Source organism: Manduca sexta, chromosome 23 (genome assembly GCF_014839805.1).
Source record: "Manduca sexta isolate Smith_Timp_Sample1 chromosome 23, JHU_Msex_v1.0, whole genome shotgun sequence".
Classification (NCBI taxonomy): Eukaryota; Metazoa; Arthropoda; class Insecta; order Lepidoptera; family Sphingidae; genus Manduca; species Manduca sexta.
The window spans coordinates 14,507,024-14,522,049 of NC_051137.1; the positions used below are offsets into that span (position 1 = coordinate 14,507,024).

The 15,026-nt window shown below is 37.1% G+C and overlaps 1 protein-coding gene across 3 annotated transcripts in view; it reads right to left on the minus strand.

Annotated features, from left to right (window-relative positions):
• The window catches only part of LOC115445965 (SUN domain-containing ossification factor), a 102,844-nt gene that overhangs the window by 23,255 nt on the left and 64,563 nt on the right, over positions 1 to 15,026 (minus strand). The window lies entirely within an intron of this gene.

The following is a 15,026-nucleotide window of genomic DNA, read 5'->3' on the forward strand; positions in this document are numbered from 1 at the left end:
AATGCTTGTTATTTTTTGTGGAACCAACGCAAAGATTGACACACAAATGAAATGAAGGGAATTATAGATTATAGTAGGTTTTTGGTTTATAATATTTCAAGTAATCTTAAAGTTAATTGGACTTCCTACTACAAATAGAGAAAGTCTGTATAATAGTTACAAGGTTTCATTGAAAGTAGTTATTTTCAAGAGACATCGATCAAATAATTAGGTACAGGTAAAACTAGATATTAATCATATATTTTACTGCGAGTCTCGCTTGAAGCTAGTTATTTTCAAGAAAAATTTATCAATTACGTACGTATAAAGTAAATCGTTATGCGATCAACTTTTTTTAAGAATCGCTATTTACACATTTCACATTTATACAATAAATTAACGTGTTTTTACTTATTTTAGATATTTTGAGCAAATTTTTCATCGCATTTCGCATCGCATTAAACATAGAAATTAAAATCATCTAATCCTCTTGAAAAACCAGTTATTACAGTTTTCAAAACCACATTTCTGATTAGATCGCAATAAATGCTATTTAGTTCCCTACCGTTTTCGAGATAAGGTCTATTTTCGAATTATCACTAGATCGCACTAAAACAGTTCCAATGTAAGGGAACAGGAATTAATAGTGTTCACAAGCGGTAACAGCGGGCGATCTCGTATCTATAGATTTGTATCTCTGTCCACTCCGTTACAGGACAATCTTGATATACACAAGTATAAACTATAATGAGGTATCAATTAATTTAAACGTACTTATTAACAGTTGTTCACTGTTCTGCACGGCATGCTAAGGACATCTATAGTTGAGTTCGATTATGTTTAAGTTCAAGTAGGAAAACAGCTTATTTTTCCCATACGAATTTTTCGAAAAAAAAAAACTCAGTATACGGCTAAAGTTAATTATTAAAATTCTAGTCTTCAATAAAGTCATAAAATAAGCCTGTTAGCGTCGTAACATTTTTAAATAAGGAATCTCCAACAAAGAAGTGTAATCTATTTTACTTTGTCAGTTGTATGTTTTATGCCGTCATATCGTATTTACTTTGGTACATTTTCTAAAACATTTCTCAATCTAACTGGTTTATTCAACAAATCCCATAATTATAACAACTAAATTGTATTAATATTTCTACTTGTAAGCCACCATTAAAAAAGCACGTATACATCTCCAATAACGGACACCGTGAACATCAAACACCTCAACAATATCTATTAGAGCATCCTCATAAACCTGCCAACCTCACCGCAATCACCCTCATCATAAACAGACAGACAGACGAAGAAATTCAATCAATTAAAATAATAAATCAACCACCGATAACCGGCCATTTCGCAATTAATCAACACTACTGTACTGTATTCGCACTGGTGTTTGTAAATCAATAGCGGCTGCCTTTCGGTCTGTATATCAATCTGGAAATAATTGAACGCCTCTGAACGTCGCGTCGGCCGCTTGGGACAAAGTGGAAATCTCACTGAACTGGGTCACGTTTAGGGTTGTTGCTGTTAACTTGAGTGCGCACACGCGAGGATAGAAGCTATATAACATACAATTTATACAGTAGGGGTGTATCAGAGGTTCAAAGAAAGAGAAATAATATCAATTGTAGGAAATTTAAAAAGGTTCGTGAAATGAAATGAAATGATTTATTTGAATCTGTAAAATGTTATACATTATTTAGATTCCGTCAATATTAACTCTACCACCAGTTCGGAAAGCAGTTTTCACCAGAGAAGAACGGGCAAGAAACTCGTGCACAAGCGAATCCGTTAGCAACAGCAAAGTCAAACTACTAGATACTACCCATGACTCCAAACAACTTGCAAGCTGACTAACATCCAGACTAGTGGCAACCTTAGCCGTCCGACTAAATCAGGTAGTACACCCGCCCACAACACGCGCACCGTGGGCGACGACAACGGAACAACACGTTTACACAGAGCCGAGAGTCGGTGCAGTGCCGACGGCGCTCGGGCGTTACGCGCCGCGGCAAGTGTCGCCCAAACATGGACACCAATTAATTGTGCACAGAGCGATATTGTTCAATTTCTAATAATAGTTAGAATATGGTTCGAAGTGGCATGAGATTATAAATCTTCGTACATACACACACTTACGGCTTCTAAAGGCTAAGAGGGGCGCAATTAACCCATTTAGCCTCGGAATGTTTGCCGGCAAACATGACAGCTACATGACATTACGCGTGTCACGGAAAAATAACCTTATTATGTAGTAAATAATGTTATATTCTCGTGACACACGTAATGTCATGTAGCTGTCATGTTTGCCGGCAAACATTCCGCTGGTAAATGGGATAATATACCCACTTTTCGCCAAGTGTCTTAATGATATGATAGGGTGCAGAGGCGCAGAATTAAATTTTTCGAAACGCAATACAATCAATATATAGGTACTAATATGTGTAATACCGATCTTCAAATCGTTCTGATGATAATTAGATATAAATTACGAAAGGGAAGCCGGCAGAAATCATGTTATATGGACCCTTCACCACTTACAGGGTGCAAGCATGTAGTCATATCAGGCATCACTTCGGACTCCAGGCTAATATTGAGCAAAAAGAACTAGTGACTCCTGGGAACAAAACCCGAAACCTCAGCACCGCAGTCGTAGTTCATTACAACTGCGCCTACCATGCAGTTATAATTCATAAGTAATTTACCATAAAATAGTTGAGTCTGTCAATTTGTTCGCTTGTGCCACGTAGTTCTTTGTGATTTAAAGTTCGAGCGACGTTCCAAGTTGCTTCTACTGTCCATGAGTGGTAGTAGTAGTAGTAGTAGTGGTAGGTTGTTCCAGACGAGTCGCTTGCTCGTCTTGTCATTTAGTTGTATAAAAGCAAAAGATATAGACTATAGTAATCGATAATTTGGAGTTTTCACACAAAGAATGAAACTGGCAAAATGCCTTAACATATTAACAGTCAAAATCGTTAAGACAGCTAAAATTTTTCTATCAGTATTTGTCGGAGTTAACTTATCATTATTTTCATTTACTATAAGGTGAATCCCCTGTTCGACGGCCTTGTTATTATTACAGAGAAGAATCTAGAAACAACTAAAAAGTAGAGCATAGTATTATATCAGGAACATAATTGTATGCAATTATCGATATCTTCAGAAATTTACAACTAAAGATATTTTAAAAGAGCAAGCAATAACCTCTTTAAACATAAATGGTTAGAGAAAAATCCATAATTTAGCGATAAACGATACAAATCGGCGGCACTTGACGTTTTAATGGCGGCTTTTGACATAATAATTACAATGAGATCGATGGTGAGTGCCCATTTCACCCATCGCTCAGCGGCGTGTACTAAACCTAAACCGGTCAGGTGTTGAGTCGCACTCAGAGAAAGCGAAATTAAGGTCAATATAACTAGAAAAAAAAAAAATATAGGACAAATAATTTTAAGCATATTACACCTGGGAGTATCTACATGAGGTGACCATAGTAGTGGCGAAGGGTCCATGTAACCCGATTTCTATCGGCTTCCCTTTCTCAATTATCATTAGAACGATTGGTGGACCGCGTTCATGCATAAATATTTACTAATATGTTGTGTCAGGTTCTCTTTCGGAAAATTTCACCCTTCGCCACTGGATTATGTTTGATTTGAATTGTTTTATTTGTCAATTTGATTGAAAAGAGCAACACCAGAGTTTCTTGCCCGTTCTTCTCTGGTGAAAACTGCTTTCCGAACTGGTGGTAGAGTTAATATTGACGGAATCAAAATAATGTATAACATTTTACACATCCAAATAAATCATTTCATTTCATTTCAATTCGATTCAAATTAAAAGTGGGGTAATAAACTTTGTGACTTTCAGGGCTAGAATTCCAGTTCTATATGGCAATAGGCTACTCAATATATTAATATATTTAAAATACATTACGTATTTGCTTTATGAAACGAGCATTACATTTACTTGATGACGATCGCCACGCATGCCTAGTACATTCATAAAAAAACATAAGATACCCTCAAATCTCACAATTCACAGGTCGAAGTTGTGGGAAATCAATACGCTAAGTGCTTAGTCACCTGCAGAGATGATAAGTGGCGAATATACGTCAGTGACAACTTGATAAAACCAGGGTCTGAGTGCAGCATCTGTCATCATATCAATTTAACACTATCACACCGGTGTTGCGAACTTTCACACGTTATTAGTGTTTTCACTTGTTAAGTGTGAAAACGATTAGGGAAAATGATGAATAGTATATGATTTCTTTATTATCCTTAAAAATGTCGTTGACTACGTGAATTGAGTGTTGGAGAACCTTTTTAAGTCTTATTTATGACGTATAGGGTAAGGAGAACGCTACAATAAAGATGGTGCAGAGTTATTGACTACTTATTTTTAATGATATTTGTAGGTGTACTACATTTTATATTTTCACTTCTCATGTGTTCACGCAAAAATACCAAATCATATTGTACAGCACACACACTTACGTCTTTCATCATCGAAGAGACAGGCAGAGGCACAACTGTTTCACTCACTTTCCGCCGTGTGAATACCGTCCCATAATGTAATAGGGGGCGACCGCAACGCACAACAGCCAAAAAATTCGACTCCATATTGATATCGAATAGAAAAACCCATCACTGCCCGACCCGGGGTTCGTACCAGATCTCAGCACCGCAGTTGTATTGTAATCCAACTACCCCATTGAGGCAGTCATGCTCTACAGCAGTAGCGAAGGGTCTATATAACCCGATTCCTACCGGCTTCCTTTTCGTCATTTATGTAAAATCTAATTATGATAAGAACGATTTGCAAACCGAATTTATGCATATATTAGTACTTATATTATTGTTGTGTCGGGTTCTCTTTTGGAAAATTTCACCCTTCGCCACTGCTGTACAGCACTAGTGTATTAAGTTTTCACTTAATACACTAGCAGCAGCGAACCGTCCATACAACCCGATTCCTACCGGCTTCCCTCTTAGGTTCATTTACGTTTGTCTTCGTTTTTGTTTTCCGTTTAATTGGCCTTGATATGTTAACTAAGGCATATTTTTGCTTCGGGTTACCTTTTGAAAAATTTCATCATTCACCACTGCCATCTCGTAGTATATGAACTGATAACACCTACAATATCTATATACAATGTAGATCTTAATTACCACGGTTAAATTAGTCTATTTGTAAAATTCGTGCTCAAACTTCTAAGAAACGAACCTTGGTCTCGATCTAGCATAATTAATTACCACAAAGCAATTAACTATTCTTAACGTAAACTACTAAAATAATTGGCAGATGATGAATGTTCTATTTATTTCGGCTTTAAAGTTGTGGTGTAGATGACTATCGAATTACTATTACTTAAATTGCCAATTTGTTAACGGCATTGGCTAATGCAACAATTTGATGTAATAATTAAGAAATATTTAGATTCTAAGTAAAGAAAATAGATCTTAAAGTGATGGATCTACGGTACATATATGTGGTTACAATGTGTGACCACAAATTTTTTTTTTTATCGGCGGGTGCCCCCCTCGTCCACGAAGGCTGCAAAGTCTTCAAACCGTCGGGAGAAAACTAAAATATTAAAACCGCCACAAATTCCGAAAAATAGTTTAATTTTAATGTCTAACATTCGCGTAAAAATTAGAAATCATTATACAACGTATGACTTATCCATGGTCTTGGACAAAAATGAATGTAGAGTGACATCTAGCTATGACCTTTTCTATACGGTAAATAAACCCCCCACTGCGCCTAATGGTAAGCGGAGTAACGTCTAGATTGAGAGTCAACTGAAGAGTGATCACTCCTCGCCATTCGATACAACTATACCGGCCTGAACGCGACAAGCTTAGAGAGTGAGATCTCAACTCCCTTTCTTCCGTAATTCCTAATCATCCCTTTGCATGGTCAGAGCATGACTATGACGCCAACTCGTCCCACTACACGGTGGTCCACGTCTGCAAATAGCAATCGTCATTACAACGTTGTTGGGACAACCAATTTACAATTTGTAGACAGAGCTAATAAATTACTATAGAGCGGTGTTTAAACGCAGTAATTGTCGTTGCGCATACTTTATACGTGTCTGGAGGCAATGTTCGCAAGTTTGTGAGCCGCGCCAGCCTCCACGGCGGGAAATGGTCTAAGGTTTCTATTTTAAATGTTTATGGCTCTGTATTTCATTGAGCATTTGTTATCAATATATAAGGTATATCAGGTTAATTGCTTAGTATAAGAAATATACGATCAAGTCTATTACAATATTTTTTACACCCTAATGATGAAACGACTTTTGTTAGTAAGTGACGATGCCCATAGCAGTAGCAACATCAAAACTATGGAAGGCATTGAATACTGTACTACGTTCGGCGCACTGAGACATTACCTCTTAGATGGCTTTAATGTTCTTCAGAACGGAACAGTACTTTTAGACTACTGCTTGGTGACATACAATGCAGTAGTACCTGGATATGACTGCCTGAATAGATCGATTCTCGCATTAAGACACAAAATCTTAGCTAAAATATCTAAATTATTTAGCACCAATCAAGCGAAACTCGGACAAAATCATAAAACAAACTATTCGCGTACTCTACGCCTGCCTTCACCACATACGTTTCCAAGGAACGATAAAAAATTAACGACTGTGGCCGATGGAAAGTAAAACATGGAGGCGTGTTAAACTAAATAATTAGATAGCACCGACTTGACAGCACGTTGGGCACGTAGTGAATGCTGACCTAAATAATTAGATTCCCTGCTGTTATCCTTCTAACCATAGAACCTTCTGTACCTACGTATACCAATGCGTAGGTACAGAAGGTCGCGTTTGTATGTTTAATTGAAGAATTGCATCTAACACATACAGCCTAAGTTTAAAAGTCGATTATAATCGTACAAATGAAAAATCATGTTATGTTTTCTAAAGAGAATTTAAAAGATATCCTCTTCATTTAATTTATTTTGGTTTTAACACATATTCTCAATTTTACTCTTAACACACAACATACTTAAAATATGTATTTACATATTACACCGACAAATTTTTGTACAATTAGTACTATATGCAAAATAGTCGCTTAGTATAAACACCTCCTTCCCAAGAGATTCCGGAAGAACAGCAGTAGACGATTTAGACATTCCAAATGACCTTTACACTGATTACATAAAAATATAAGAGCGTTAACCGACTCCAACACACTTATAACAAGGTGAATAACCGATCCGCGACTCATTGCCAAAGCGCAGTAGGTCAAGGTCGAGACATAGGTTATATAAAAAGCTTAGTCATTCAAAAATCTGATATAGTCTTCGTGTATTTTACCAACACAGACGACATTCCGCGAATGGCCAATAACCACACAAATACCTCGCCTGCCCAACAGCGCAGGCCTATCGGTGAACAAATCACACTGTGTCCAGCATATTTCATCATCAACGCCAACATTGATCAGGGGTATTTGTGAAACCGACCGCGCCAGCGTCTGTCGAATTCCCAACGGCGCGGCAACTGTCCGAGATAAACAAATGTTTGCCGCGGCAAACGATATCTATAAATAAACGTTCCAACTAGGACCTAAAATGGCCACAGTCTGACAATCAAGGTTTTCTAGTGGCCTGAATACTGGCTAGGCAGGGCGCGCTGCCGTCCGTGGGCGGTGCATTGAGCGCGTGGATTTTCACTTTGAAATTATAACTGGGTATGTATCGGGCCGCGGTTTTGCCCGCTCGCCGCTCGCCGCAGCTGCGGTGCTGATCTCGTTGATGTAGATTAAATGTTTCCTTAAATGGATACGGAGTCAACGTTTCCAATGCGCAAGATTTATTTGTATAATTGATGTCCCAATGCTGGTAATTAGTTCATGGTTTGAACTATAAATCACATTAGCGAGGGTTGATGGATATAGTCATCATTTGGGGAGTATGGTGCAAAAGCATGTACTGGAGATTACGTAAGTTCAGAACGTACTGACTAAACTCCGTACACCACCGTATTGTACTTAATAATATTACTTATACTAAAAAAAAAATATATATTCCTCGAAACTGTTGACAGCCCTAAATCCATGCAAAGAATTCCGCGATAAAAATGCGTTACGCGAGTAGTACTGTAATTTGTAGTCCTAGACGACTGCATAATCTAAATTTTCTGCACATGATGGTGCATCAAGATAAGCGGTAGTTAGTTCCCTCCAAATAACTCTATAATATAATATAAAATTTACAAGAACAAACAACACAATCAACGGGGCTGTCAGAACAAACGCTGAGATAAGCTTATTCTAAAATGGATCACATAGGGCTGCCACGTTGAAATATGGTTACATTATATATATTTATTATTGGTAATCATAAATTTGGTATTTGCGATGAATTTCGCGAATCCTCATTGCATTTTGAAATCTCAAAACTATAAAAAATACCAGTAGGAATAGTCTTTGGTTTACACTCTTATACCAAAGCAGTAGAATCGCAAGCAACTTGCTCATTTTCTTACATAAAGTTACAAAATTTAATTGCCTGTCCTGGTAACTGAACCTGACATCCGATTTATCAGCCTGTATACACCACTAAACGACCTATGAAGCCAATCAAATCCCAACGACAGTCAATATAACCACCCGAAACCAAGATCTATATTCCCAAACATAAAATCAATATCTAGAAAATCTAGACAAGTTCAGTTTCAAACGCGCGAACACAATGCCTGGGAAACAGAGCTATTGAGTTTCATACAGAACAATGTTGGCTTGTTCGTCTGTGCATTGGTATTAATAGGAACGTTTGTTTCTTACACCTAGTATTGTCTGCCTTTAGTTTTGCTACGCCCATTATATCGGTTTAGGATTGGCGCACATCAAACTATCGTTTCGCTGCGCATTGCATCGCATTGGATGCAATTTATTTTATATACGTGCATAAATAAGGTCGTAAGATAAGCAGTTTTAAGAAATCATAACAGATATTTTTTTTATATATTTTTATGGTTTTACAGTTACTTTTATGCAATTAGAAGTCAGAACTAAGAACCACCGAGGCTAAACTCTTAAGTCTAACATTCGCAAAGTAAATGCTAATTAGGTATAAATTATTGCAACTAACACAGAAACGATAGGTATTTGACAGTATTTTAATCTATTCACGGTAATATATTCACAATGTAATGCAAAGCTACGCTTTCCATCCAACTGTGCGCTTACATTTAGTTAAATAACACTGCAACTAATTTACACCTCAATATGACATTCACAATTCTATTGTTATTTGTTAACAATTTACTGTTTATTTAATATTATCACAACTCTCCATCTGATTTAACACATAAAATCACTGTTTGTAAAGATAATTTTCATAATATTAATAGTTTTATGCTGAAACATTGAAGGTATGGATAGTAACCTAAAATTGCTGTAGGCTGGTCATATCTGTCGAAGGACCGATCACTGATGGGTTTTTGAGTGTAGCCCACGAGTTGGCAAGCGTAGTGTAGAACGCCCTCCAGCTAAGTGGAGTGACGATTTATGAAGGGTAAGGCGATAGGCCTAAGACCGGATAAAATGGCGCGTATTAGATGAAGACTATTTCCAGCAATAGACTATAATATAGGCTAATGATGGATATGGACTTCTTTGGGACTTAAACTAACCTCAACTACACGTCATGCCCTCGGCTAACCATCACACTAAAACTACAATGCATAATTTCTATGTAATCATGGAACATTGGGAATACCTTTAACTGTTAATAGACCAGTAAAATATTGATACGTTTACAAAACCCATACACATTACACACAAAAAGACATAAGTGGATAAGCAACTCAAAACCTGGACAAAGCGGCCAACGAAACCGACCCTGAAGTGCCACTTGTAAAAGAGATTCTAAAACGTAGAATATTCCTGGCAACTTCTTTTTCACAAAAACGAATACAAAGAATGCAATGTAAACAGTTCTAGATTTTTTTGGGACATATCACCGCGTTATTAGTGTACCATGTCATTTATGTGCAAGTGACGCACGTATTTAAATATGTTAATATTCATGCAAGTTTAGCACATCGTTTTAAATTCACGAAAATACGGAAACTATGATCATCATGATCAAAAACACACAAAATATATCATAATACTCGATGTAGTTGGATTTCGGAAATGAAATCATGGACACTGGGTTGCGGAATAATATTTTTCGAAAACATATTCTTTTATACTGCGAGTAACTAACCCAGACTTATTAGATTTTGATAATAAGTTCTACTGCTCAGAAACCGCAGAAATTCCACAAATACATAGCACTGTAGGTACGTCCCGCCATCGCTTCTCGTCTCCCTGAAGCAGTTGATGACACTCGTAATGACCACGTCTTTTACCTATTGCACAAGAAATGCACCGTCACCTTATTTCAAACAGGGTGATATAATTTTATCATCTAGTCAGGAGTAATCACCTCTCGAAAATCGACAGTATTTCGACCCCACTCCGCGTACCATCAGGTGCTGTGAGGTCACTTTGGCGTACACAATATAAAAAACGTAATAAAACTTGAAATATTATGTTATAAATACATACGCTATGCTCTGTAACAACATAATCTAAAAGGATATTAAGGTTGGCCTGTATACATCCACAGACGCTAAACACTTCATTATTCATCGTAAGTGCTGATAGGATCGATTTGAATGCATTAAATAAGGCAAGCTAGCATAGCACGCGCTCTTTCAGTGAGGTCAGTTCACACTCAGCCGACATGTTTAAGTGATAAAATTACTACTTAAAAGAAAATTATAGTAATTTATCGAAAACCAACAAAATTAAACGTTGTGTTCAAAGGAACATTCATGCTTGTCAGAAACGTATAAGCTTCATAATGCCAGTGAACTGAAAACTATCGTAAATTGTATTAAAGTTGCCTAATACTGAACCCTATTTTTCGATGTGTAATAGAAATTAAGTATGTAGTACATACGTGTTTCATTGCAACAAAGTAATACAATAGAACTTGTTCTAATTGATTTAAAAAGATAATGCAAATATACCTGTTTAATATGTAAATCATACATTTAAAAACCGTGTCAATCATCATAATCTCTTTGTTCCTGTGCAATCGTTTCAATGCAACTGTCATTGCAATCTGCACTTGATTGATTTAATCATTAGTTCAAATATGATTGATTAAGACATTTATAAATTGGTCCTTGAGTCAATAGTGAGTGTCGAAAGCCCGACTTAGCATTGTGCAAAGTACAGCATTGTTACAACTCTTACCGTCCCGCCCACACACCCTCTACTGTATTGTAAGCTCGGATCGATTGTGGCATTAAGATATTGAGCGAAATGCACCGTCATTCTGGGATAACTAAGCCTTTACCATTAATAATTCTGAGCGGTTAGTGTCGGAACTAGCGAACTGACCGCCATATTGGACATATTGTTATCGTTTGTAATTCATGTATTTTTGTAATCAAATGCCAAACTTATAAACTTTTGCATATTTACCTGCCCCCAGATCAATGAGAGTATATTGGGAACATTTTCAACCACCAACAAAACAGATACCTCTATCTTTTATCACGTCCCGGCGACGTCACGGGTCGTGTGCATGCGAGACGCTACAACGCCGGCGCGGTGTACCAAACGGGGCCACTCGTACTGGTTATCATGGGCTTTTCTAAGTGAAAATCCAGATTTGCAGCACGCCGCGGCCGCCGACGTCAATTTTAACTTAATAAGAGTCCCGTTTGCGTTTAAGTGTGAATTTCAAATCGATAATTTATAAATGTCCAATCAATTTAAACTAACCGCGTTGTCGCAATAAGCGCGACAGACCGGTGCGTTTGCGATCGCGCAATTTCTTTTGTGAATGCGACAAATCTTGTTTTACTGCTGTTTCATAAGATTCGTGCTTAGTATCCTAGCTTAAGGAGAGTGAGTCATTACTTCGGTATTTGCGTTGAGATATTGATAAAGTTTGATCGGAATCCTGACTATAATGGCCGATAAATCACGGATTTCATACATAAGTATAACGTTTATAAGTAGTAAAAAGACAATTGATAAATTTTAAATATATATCTTTTTAGAGACGTGCACCTACATGTTTTTATCTCCGCACCACCACAGGTTGACTGGGAGAGAATTCCTATGGCATTAAGTCTGTCTTTACATGTTATGTATGAAATGTAATAAATAAATAATATATTTAAAACTAAACAACGCAATTCAAGCATGAAACGACGGTGAAAACAAACATTCTTCATTGTATCAGTATCGTTTTAGAAGCGAAAGTCTGAGCGGCGCGATGTAAAAATCTAACACACACAATACAATGCATTATGTACAACATACTAGATTTGAAGAAAAAAATGATAAAACGTTTGGATATGTAAATATTTGTACATTATCGTAGACATGTGTTCCGCAAAGGAAATTGTCGTGAGAACATCTGATAGAGAAAAAGAAATTCACAATTCTTTTGTACTTTCATCATAATTGCGACCGATACGTATTTAAGAAGGCGTTATCTTATGTTATTAGCTAAGTAGTTAGAAGAAGAATTTCCGGAACATGTTCGCACCACGCTGTGAGCGATGCGGAGCGTAAAATGTGAACCCAGGCTGACGTGAAGCGAGATTGAAACCTAAATGGGAAACGATCACGTCTAGCGTCTTTGTAATAAGCCGTTGGCATATCTAGGGTACTAAGATGGATATATAGACAATAAAAAAGTTAAGAGTTATACGTAACAAGAATCACAACAAAGCCAGTGTGTCGGTTTGAAGGACATTGTAGCCAGTGTCAGCCAACTACTGGACATAATAAGACTTAACATCTCATGTCTCAGGATGGCGAGCGCAGTGGAATACCAAACAATACTTTGTATTTCAAGGTGTTCGATGGTGTTTTTACTAATTATGGGCAGTCGTATTGCTTACCATCAGGCGAACGGCACGCTGCTCTCGTCATTCAAAGCAATAAAAAAAAACAACCTAAGGTTTCAATACTTTATCGTTCCAGAAAATTCGATCATTATAAACACAGAAATCATTACCAAAACATTATGAGTCATATAGCGCAGCATTAACTTCGGTTAGAGTTTACATTCAGTTGTATAAACTATTGATAAGGTTTAGCAAAATATAGTTGTTATGCATTTTGAATGCTATTGCATTGATGACTTCGTGGCGTAGTGACGAACCTGCCGTGAGGTCACGAGTTTGTTTTCTGTACTAATAAATAATTTGAATTAATCTCTTGAAGTGCCTCCTACTCTCAACACTTATTTACTCACATCAAGGAATTATAAAACCCGTCTTAGTTATTCGGGTTGAATTATCGCGTGATGGACACGTCCTAAATCACACTATAAGCCGAACAAATCTTCGACCTGTATATATTTGTATACGCCTACTTGCATGAACATGTATAGCATATATGCACATCATGCAAAAGTGTATACACCCACATTGTATTACATAATATGCGCAGATGTGACTGACCGACGAGACTAGGTTAGGTCTAAGAACCACTTAAGGAAACTCAGGGTCACTCACCGACTCATACGACTTTACGTGATAATATGTAGACATAAGTATAATAGAATAGACATCATTACTTCTACAGCAGACTTCGGATCAATGTTAAGAATAAACGTAAAATAGACTATTTTTAAGAATGTCATGCAAGCTTTATTTTGAATGGTCTATTTTCGGTGTAGATTAGAAGTTTGTTTCGATCGTTTATGGAATCGACCGTAAGTATATTAATACAAAGGGTGTTTATTGATTGCGTGTTCCAAATAGCAACGGCACCGAAAAAAATAATTTTTAATTCACCTAAAGCTAAATAGATAGTCCATATATTTGGAAGCATAGTAGACTTTTGTATTTGATCGTCTTATAACAGAATTTACAGATCTAACAGGCGTATAAAGTTGGAAATAGCCCGCAGTCTGATGCACTTTGCACCTACATTTTCACTTTCAATAAGTGAAGATAGCAAGAAGCGCGTGCACATCTGCGCACTACGTAATGTTTTGTTTGCATCTAATTTAGTTCGCACGTCATATCCATCAGCGCGTAGAGACGCCGCGTCGTAGGGCACAATATGTTTACTTATTACAGGATGTATATTTAAATGTAGGTCAAAACAAGATATGTCAGTACTGTATTATATACTGTCCCACTGCTAAGCATATGTCCCTTCTACTATTGAAAGGGTTTAGGCTTTAGTCCACCACGGAAGCCTAGTGCGGGTTGGCAGACTTCATATACCTTCGAAACTATTATGAAGAACTTCTTAGGTATGCAGTTTTTTCACGATTTTTTCCTTCACTGTTAAAGAAGCGATAATACAATTGCAGCTATTGCCTAGTTGTGAGCTTAAAGCATTGCCGAGACGAATGTCCGCAGGTTCAAATCCAATGGCACGCATCCTCTATATAGGTATAATATGCAAACTTATAAATATTTCATGTTCTCTACAAGAGTTAAGGAAATAATTTAGTGTTTGTGCTGAACAGTAATCTACAAACGCTGCTGGGAACCAATTAAATGGGCATTGTAGTTACATATATACCGATAGGCATTATGACTATGAGAATAAGGTCCTGATTCGCAATGTTCAAGTAAATATTATCCGTCAGTTAACCGTGTCAGACAGCGAATGTAAATAAATTTGATATAGAACACGCTTGTTTGTTATTTATATGGAAACATAACTGGCAGGATGATTTTTGTATTTGCCCTTCTTATACGTCGTGGTGAAATAAGCGCTAAGTATTCAACAACTCATGATGACAAGGATACTTTAGTACCATAAATAGGTTTATAATTCAGATGGTGTTGCTTATGATACAGTCCTGGGGCCTACTATCAGCCGAGGTCGATTTATCTACCAGTCAAATATACCTACTTGATGGCAAGATGTGTTGGACTATAGACACAGCTCAAACCATAGTGGCCCACATGTGTCGTGTTCCGGGATCAGCCTGTGTCCAGTTCCAACAGGCCGGCATAATCGTGTCGACTG